Raw genomic sequence first — 9,349 nt, forward strand, 5'->3', positions numbered from 1 at the left:
AATTAAATACCCTTGTGGATATGGCCAGAAGTGCCTAAGTCACTTCTAAACATTCAACTAAGCTACCTATGTCACTTAGCAATACTAAGTGGCAGTGCTAAGGAAGGAAGTCAAGGAAGGCAATACTAAGCAGTAAAATGCTTAATACATTTAAAAATTAATTAGTTTGTCTAATAAAAGATATCGGATTTACCCAAAGAACCTTGTCTGTCTTTAAAAATCAAGGTGTTAAAACTAGAAGTTCAGTAAGTGGCTACTGTGTTTTTCCAAATCAATGTTTATGGGTTATTAATATATTTACGGTCATTTAGCCAAAATCAAATCTCTGCCTTAATCCTCCTTGGCTCTTTCTCCTTGGGCCTTTGTAACATAACTGTTTCTGTTAACTGTCTTGTTTATAATTTCAAGAACATTTGAGAGAAACTGTAAATTATCCTTGAAGCTAACTGAGCTATTTTTCTTTCCCACAAGGTGGTAGTATTATTACATGTTATGATATGATATGATCCTTTTGGAAATAACTTTACATACAAGTTTTATTACTCAAGGAAAGGAAATACAGTGTCATTACATGTCATGAGAAAAGTAACAAATAATCCTGTGTTTATTAAGTAAAAAGGCTAAAATGGTATATCCCTCTGTATCTTATGGTATTAAAAGTTCTTCTAGGTCATTGATGAAGACAAAAACAGCCCCAGGACCGACCCCTGGGGCACTCCATTTGATACTAGCTGCCAACTAAACATCGAGCCATTGATTGCTACTCTCTGAAGCCAATGCTCCAGCCAGTTTTCTATCCACCATCCGTCCTGTACTCCCTTAGCTTGCCTGCAAGAATGTTGTGGGAGACCATATCAAAGCCTTGCTAAAATCAAGGTACACCATATCCACTCTCTCCTCACATCCACAGAGCCAGTCACCCCATCATAGAAGGCAATCAGGTTGGTCAGGCATGACTTGCCCCTGGTGTATCCATGCTGTTTGTAATCAAATTTTTCTCCTCCAAGTGCTTAGAAATGGATTCCTTGGGGATTTGCTGCATGATTTTTCCAGGAACTGAGGTGAGGCTGACTGGCCTGTAGTTCCCTGGATCATCTTTTTTACCTTTCTTAAATATGGGCACTATGTTTTCCCTTTTCCAAACATTTGAGACCTCTCCTGATCACCATGAGTTTTGAAAGATGATGTCCAGTGGCTCTGCAATCACATCAGCCAACTCCCTCAGCACCCCCGGGGTGCATCCTATCTGGCCCCACAGACTTATATACATCCAGCATTTCTAAAATAGTCCATAACCTGTTCTTTCACCATTGGGGGCTGTTCACCTCCTCCCTAAACTGTTCTGCCTAATGCTGTACTCTGGGAGCTGACCTTGTCTGTGAAGACTGAGGCAAAAAAGGCATTGAGCACTTCAGCCTTTTCTGCATCCTCTGCCACAAGGCTGCCTTCCCCACTCAGTAAGGGACCCACACTTTCCCTGATCCTCCTCTTGCTACTAACATACTTTTAGAAACCCTTCACTTTTCTTGATAGCTGCAACTCCAGTTGCACTTTGGTTCCTGACTTCATCCCTACATGCCTGAGCAATACTCTTATATTCCTCCCTAGTTGTTTGTCCCAGTTTCCACGTCTTATAAGCTTCCTTTTTGTGATTTAGTTTACTGAAGAGTTCCCTGCTAAGCCAAGACTGGTCTTCTGCCATACTTGCTAGTCTTCCTGCTCATCAGGATGGCTTGTTCCTGCATTCCCCAGTTTGGCAAATAATTTCCCATGAGGCACAGTATTATAAGCTTTGTTTAAATCTAAATAAGTTAACTTCATTGCTTTTCTCTTATCTACGAAGTTTGCTATCTTGTCACAGAAGTATATTATCATATTTACTCAAATCCAAGATGACTTCAAATTTAAGACAACCCACACAAATAAAACCTATACAGAATTCAGTATAGATTTCTTTATAATTTTCTTCATATAAAATCCAGTTATTGGAGGGTCAGCTTAAATTTGTCCTCCCTACCACTGTGTCAGGGAAGGCAGAGTGGGGAGCAAGCAGTGGAGGCAGGTCAGGCAGCCTGACCCCAGCCCCCTTCACCCTGCCATTTGCTCCCCTCCCCTGTGCCCAGCCCTCTGCACACATTGCTCCATTTCCCCTCAATACCTCCCCACCCCCACCATGTCTGATCCCCCTTGCCAATCCTCTGGCCACTTGTCCCCTTTTGCCTGCTTCCCCTTCCCCCCAACCCCACTTGCTATGATCACAGGTGACTCTGTGCTGTGACCCTTGTGCTCTCTATCTGCATGCTGGGTCCTACACTTCTCCCTCACTCCAAGCTGATTCCCTTACTACTCCCAGAGCCAGGGAGCAGCAGGACCCAGCACAAAACCAGAGAGCAGGGAGGGAATCAGCATGAAGCCAGGAAGCAGCACAGGACTGAGAGTTGCCTTCAGGTACTGCATTTTTACTCAGTTCTAAGATGAGGCTAATTTTCCCAATTTTGAATCAAGTGAATATGGTAAATTAAGGATTATAAGATTCTATATCAGTGAAAATATGGCATGAATTACACCAGTTTGAGGGATGACCATTTGCAAGAGTCTGTGTTATATTACCTATTTTCATAGTAAAATTAGTTTAAAAGCCCCAGTTCAGTCGCTTTTATGGTAACCAATATATAGTTGGTATATGAATATATCTGCACTACAGTATGGTTAGTTATATTGCAAAGGAATTGCTAACATAGAGCCAAAACCTTTCCTCAAAAGCACATATGTAACCCACATTGGAACAAATGCTGCTTTTTATTGTTTCTTTACTGTTGCATTCTCTGGCACTGGTATAACATAAGGGCAGAATTTAGTCTACTGAATTCACTGTGAATTGCATGTACATAAATAGAGACAGGATTTAGGAGACTCATTTCCTCTGGTGGGTGGTCTCACATTACTGATGTATGTGCAGTCATGTGAAAGAATCGCCTCAGCCATTCAGAGAAATCTCCCTTCTCCAAGCTATGAAAGGAGTAGTAGTATTTCATTTCATATTGAGTAGTTCATTTTTTGGTCCACCTGGGCCTAACTTACAAGTTTGCTGTCTTTGCTGATAATTGCTCATGAATGTACTCTAAACAGCAGGCTACAGAATATCTGGAGGAGGTACAATCCGTTCCTCTGCTTGAGGCTGGACTATTGTGAAGAAGTTATGCAAAAGCCATTGGAATAGGAGCAAGAAAAAAAGCCTAACTGTTGCCCATTAATGAGGACACATTCAAAGAGGAGGAAACCTGGGCTCTAGCCCCTGCTGAGAGTGTCATTAATATAATTTCCATTAGAGAGTTACTGAATAAAAATGGGAAAATGTCATTGGGAGCTAACGTTTGTGCATCAAATTCTTAGCCACTTAAGTCTCCCCATGCAATGTATAGAGTCAGAAGGCATAGCACATTCGTCTCTAGGGTGCTGTTACAAGTTACCTTTAAAACATTTTAAAGCTGTGGAATGTTACGCCATCATAAAATTAGGACAGTTTCAATGCAGTCACAGGCTTATGTCATCTTAGACCTGCAGAAGTCTGGCTCACAACTAGGGGGCCTGGCAAGCACAGCCATGGAAAGGAGCCTGCCTCTGGGGTGGGAGAGGAGGTACGAGGGTAGTATGTAGCTCCAAGCCGGGAAAACCTTCACTGGGGCTGTGGCTTTCCAGACAGTGCCATCTGGATCCACAGGTGGGAAGGGAAACATTTTGAAGAAAAACTGGTTAAAGAGAAGAAATAAAACAAAGGAGTGAGGAAAAGAATAAAAACAAACAAAAACCCCTAAAATGTTGTACATGTTTCACTGATTTGGGATTTCATTGGGGGGTTTGAGTGAGCACTCATAGCAGAGCAGAGCTGAAACCCGGTGGGCTCACTGCATGCATCATCAAAATTGCAGCAAAGGTGGCAATGCCATTATCTGAAGGTACATGTGCAATGAAAGATCTCACAAAGTACAATAAATGGCCACAAGTGTATGTAACAAAATGGTCAAATGTGGTGTAGAGACACAAGAAGAAGAAGAAGAATCTGCATGCATGTCACACTGAGGTAGAGCTGAGACCTATCGGAGAATGGTTTCCATTTTCTGGCTCATTCTCATCATGGAGATATGTAGTAGGACTGCTGTTTGCATGGGGCTGCTAGACCAAGCAGCGAACTGGTGAGCTCCATCTGGGTGCTCAGAGTGGTCATGTGATGGGGTCATATCCTTTGGGTGCAGGAGGGAGTGTTGGCTTGGCACTAGCACTGCCCTGAATACATGTATGGTGGCTACTGCTTCAATTAGAGTAGTGCTTGGAGCCACTCTAATTAAAGTGCCCCCTGCTCTACCTCGCTGCACATGTATAAACCCTCAGAATGCTTTATCTCCCCAGAGCAGACTAACAAAACCCTGGAATGACCTGGGTAAAGGAAATCATCAATAACCGTCACATGAATTGGAATAATGTTAAAATGTATAGAGGGTACTTACCATGAGTTAACACCCTTTAATGGATGAATGCTCACTTTTTAAGTGCCTGTATGACAGTTTGAAGTAAAGCTGTACTCCACCATAAATTACCACCCTGCCTTCTGTCTGACTTCAGACTAACATAGCTAATTATCTCTCTACTTCATGATATAGACAGGCAAGGCACTTAACACAGAGCTGTTGACTACATTAGGCAGCAAATAACCAAAGAATTAGATGACGTGACCCTGAGCCTAAGCTTTCTTTGTAGCCTTTAAGTTCTGAGAGATCTAAGCTCCAAGGATTTAATATCACTTTGCTAGCTAAAAAGGCACAAGACTTACAGTAAAAAGAACTTGTATAAATATTAAACCACTATGAACCCTTTGTTCCACGTTTTTTCAATAGGAGATAAATTCAAATAGATCCATGCAAAATGCTTGAAAGAAAGCCTGATACCAAGAACAGCACAAGGTAACACATATTTAAAACTGTGAGTCAGGTCATTTAAAGATTCTTCACAATCTTTTCCATGTTTTCTTGGGACAGTTTGTGGTTATATGTTGAAATTCTGCTCAACTCACAACATGACATGACACCCTATTGTTTTAATTTTTAGCTCCATTCAAAAACAAGAATTAGGAGCCAGATTCTTATCCAGTGCAAATCATTATCACTCCATGGCCTTCAGTAGAGCTCTGGCAATTTACAGACACTGAAGGTTGGATCCTACTGCAGTAAAGCCATGTGAATCGAACCAAGGAAAATGTTCAAATGAACAAGGCCAGCTGTACAGTTCATGTAAACTATGCATGCTGGCACTGTGCCAGTCCTCTCCATTAACTCTCTCCCTATTCTTCACTAAGAAAATTTGGAGCTAGTCCAAATGTTACTCAGTCCAGTGCTGCTCCTCTATTTCTACTTCAGCTACTGCCTACAGACAAAGCTCCTACAGAAATAGAAGTATACAGTTTTCTAAACTTTGAGAGGACATCTCAGATGGGTCATAGTCCTAGATAACTCTAGTCCTAAGAGAAGCAGAACAGAAGAGGTTAGTGGCCATAAAATGAGCAGAGGAAATGGAGTGGGAGGGAGTGCTGACAGGATAGGAGACTGGGATAAAGAGCCTGCAGAGGTCATATGGGCTGCTTCAGTGGGAAGGAATGAAAGAGAGCCCAGAAACCGTGAAGAAAAGAGAATTTAATGGTGGAGTGAGAGGGGTGTGTGAAAAGCAGGGAGAGAAAGTGACAAATGATTATGGGAAATAATGAAATTGGATAATAGATGCGGGACTAGGGTGAAAAGAGCAGTAAAGGACTAAAGGGATGAATTAAAGTGGGAAGGGAAAACAAAAGACATTTGAGATGGGGAACTAGAACAAAGAGAGGCCTAGTGTGAGGAAAGAAAATAAGGAAAGAGTGAAGAGATTAAAACTGCCCAGATAAAGAAGACAGAAAGCACAGCAGAAGAAAAGAACTAGACAGGGAAAGGAATAAGGTGGAGAGAAAAAAAAGGAATATTATTTTTTACTGGTACAGTTACAACATCACCATTATTTAAGGCTGCTTAAACCCACCTCATTATAAGATCCTGCTTTCAGTTGTTTTTAACTTTGTCATATCCCTCAAGGATGATTTTCTTCCACACTCAGGGTCTACTATGTTGAGAACAGTGGAGCAAAAGGAAGTAGATTCATATAAGGAGTAATAGGTGAGGTGATAACGTGCCTGGCAAAGCAAGGAACCTGATAGTAGGCAGGAAACAGAGCAGAGAGAGGCATGGCTGGAAAACTGAGAGCAGTGGCAAGTGAAAGGCGGAGAAACAGTTCCAATAAGGAATAGGGACAAGCTGGCAAGGAGACTGTTACTGGAAGTGAGGAGAGCAAGGGGAGGGAAAAACTAGGATCTCAAAAAGACCTTTGACCTGGTCTCCCATGATGTCCTTATGGTTAAATTGGGAAAATGCAGCCTCAACTACTTTACAGTCTGGTGGCTGGGTAACTGGCTCTGTGGTATGACCCAGAGAGTATTAATTGATGGAACTGAGTCCTCATGGCAGAAGTAACCAGTGGTGTCCCTCAGGGTTTAGTACTCAGACCAGTACTTTTCAACATGTTCAGCAGTGATGTGGACTTGGGTATTAAAAGCAAACTGCCAAAGTTCACTGATAACACCAAACTATGGGGGAGCGTGGTCACACTCAAGGACAGGCTGGCAATACAGGCCAACCTGGACAGGCTTGCAAGGTAGACAGACGTCAGCCTGATGTTGTTTAATACGGAGAAATGTAAAGTGCTCTATCTGGGGAGGAATAATTCACAACACAATTACAGGCTCGACAGTGCTACACTTGCCAGTACCACAACTGAACGAGGCCTGGGTGTCGTGATAAACAACAAAATGAGTGTGAGACACCAATGCAGTGCTGTAGCTGGCAAAGCTAATCAAACATTGGCATGCATCTACGAGGTATCTTGAGCAAGGCTAAGGATGTCATCCTCCTGCTCTACTCAGTCTTGGTGAGACTGCAGCTAGAGTACTGCATCCAGGTCTGGGTGCTGCACTTCAGGAAGGATGTGGAGAAGCTCAAGAGAATCCAAAGGAGGGTCACGCATTTGATTAGAGGCCTAGAAACCAGGGCATATAAGGAGAGGCTGAAAGACTTGAGACTGTTCAGCCTGCAGAAGAGAAGACTCAGAGGGGACTTGGTGGTAGCCTATATCATGGGTGTACAACACGGCCTGGGGGACCATCTATTCACCAAGCCCCCCCAAGGGAGGACAAGAAATAATGGACACAAACTGACTGAAGATCGCTTCAGACTAGACATAAGGAAAAACTTCTTTACAAGTCGATGCCGAGGGTTTGGAACAGGCTCCCTGCAGAGGTGGTACAGTCATCCACCCTGGCGGTCTTCAAAAAGCATCTTGATGCCCATCTTGCTGGAGTCATCTGACTCCAGAAGTCTTTTCTGCCCACGTGAAGGGGGGCTGGACCCAATGATCTGTAAGTTTCCTTCCAGCCCCTAACATCTATTAAACTATGAAACTATCTAAACAAAGACAATGGACCCAGAAGGAGAAGGGAAGGCAGGCACAAGAGATTTGAAAAAGAGGGTGAGGAGAGATTAGGGGAAAAACACGGAAGACCAGAAGCGATATGTGCATAAGGGCTTAAATTTGGGGGAGACTTTAACCACCACGACATGATACCTCTTAGAACCATAGAACTGGTATTAAGATTCCTTATTGTCACCATTCTGATGTCAACAAACAGCTGTGAAACCCAGTGGCAAAGTGTCTTGTCTCCTTCTGGTCCAGAGAGATGATGACAACCTACTGCTGAGGTTGCCGAGATCAGTGTACTAGACTTAAAATTGAGTTGTCTGATAAGTTGTCTGGTAAGTTATGATATTCTGCAATCTGGTTTTCTTCCAAACTGGAACAAACACTGAATAGTTTAAAACTCTCCAAGAAGGAAAGTTTAGGACAAGAAGAATAACCTCAAAATGTTTTGTTTTAAACAAACATTTTGTTTTGCTTTTGCTGTTTTCAATGCTGTAGAATACAAAAAAAAAATCAAAACAAGTCATTTTAAAACAAAAAACCCCCTTTTCTTTCCAAAAATGTTGAACCAGTCTCACAATTAAGATAGCTAAATGTTGCTGAGGATAATTTACCAGTAGTTCTATCCCTGCCTCGACCAAAAATGTCCTATGTCATGCTTGGCATATCAAACTGTTGTATTTCAGGAGAGTGGACACTTCTTTGCCTTCATTTCTCTGAGCTTTGCTTCTTCATTTGGAAAACAGAGATGAGATACCAGGCAATGTCCAGTCTAAATACTAAATGAGTAAGGGTTCCATAGAAAAATAGCAAGTAAATAAATAATGAAAAACTGTGACAATACATAGGCACCAGGGGGACAAACTGAGTTTGCCAAGTAGCATGTCTTTACTTCAGGGTACCCAGAGGGTTAAGGGGGAATTCAACCACTACTTTATGCTTATCGCATCTCTAAGTTTACAATTTATTTATAAGTCAATACCAGAAGGCTCAGCCCTATAAAAAAAAAAAAGATCCATTGGAAATAGTATGGACTAGTAGTGTGTAATATTTAGAAGAGTATATAAAATATATTTCCTATTATTTAATTATTTGTTGTTTATTTTTTGTTAGAAGAGTATGTAAAATGTACAACCTGGATGCTTAAAATGTACTTAAACCCCCTATTGGGATTTTAGCATTGTCAAGGCAGTTGCGTTTAGCTGGTATTCGTATTTCAAAACCTAGGGTACTTTATTATGAAACATTCACTTATCATGTTGGAGGTAAATGGATAAATAATAGAAAAACAGTAAATATTTAATAGCTGTTTTAATGAATGATTAACCAATTGTTACAGATTGTTCAAATTCAAAAGATGACTTGGTAATATGCCATTGTTATGCTTTTCTATAGATGTGGTTTAAAATCACCAATAACACATACAATTCATGCATTGTTATAATAACATCTATAAATCGTTGCTAACCTTTTATTAAATTTAATCTTAAAATTCATTGTGACTCCGGATCTCCTTGTCCCTTCCTACCACAGGCTGAAGAATTGTCTCAAGGGTACTAAATGCTAGATCAGGGGTGCAAAATTATTTCAGCTGGGGGGCCACTTAATGAGGTTAGGTGAGCTTTCAAGGGCCACATAGGTAGCCCTGCCCCTTGACAGTTGCCCCCACTCCTGCTTGCCATCTTGGGATGGAAGTCCCACCCCTGAGCTTTGCCACTGGAAGTCCCTCCTCTTGCCCCATGGAAAAAAATCCTTTTGGGAGGTGGGGGTTGCCCTCTTAAACCAGAAACAAAACCATATC

The sequence above is a fragment of the Gavialis gangeticus genome, unplaced genomic scaffold (assembly GCF_001723915.1).
Source record: "Gavialis gangeticus isolate Ggan-Ray unplaced genomic scaffold, GavGan_comp1, whole genome shotgun sequence".
NCBI classification, from domain to species: domain Eukaryota; kingdom Metazoa; phylum Chordata; order Crocodylia; family Gavialidae; genus Gavialis; species Gavialis gangeticus.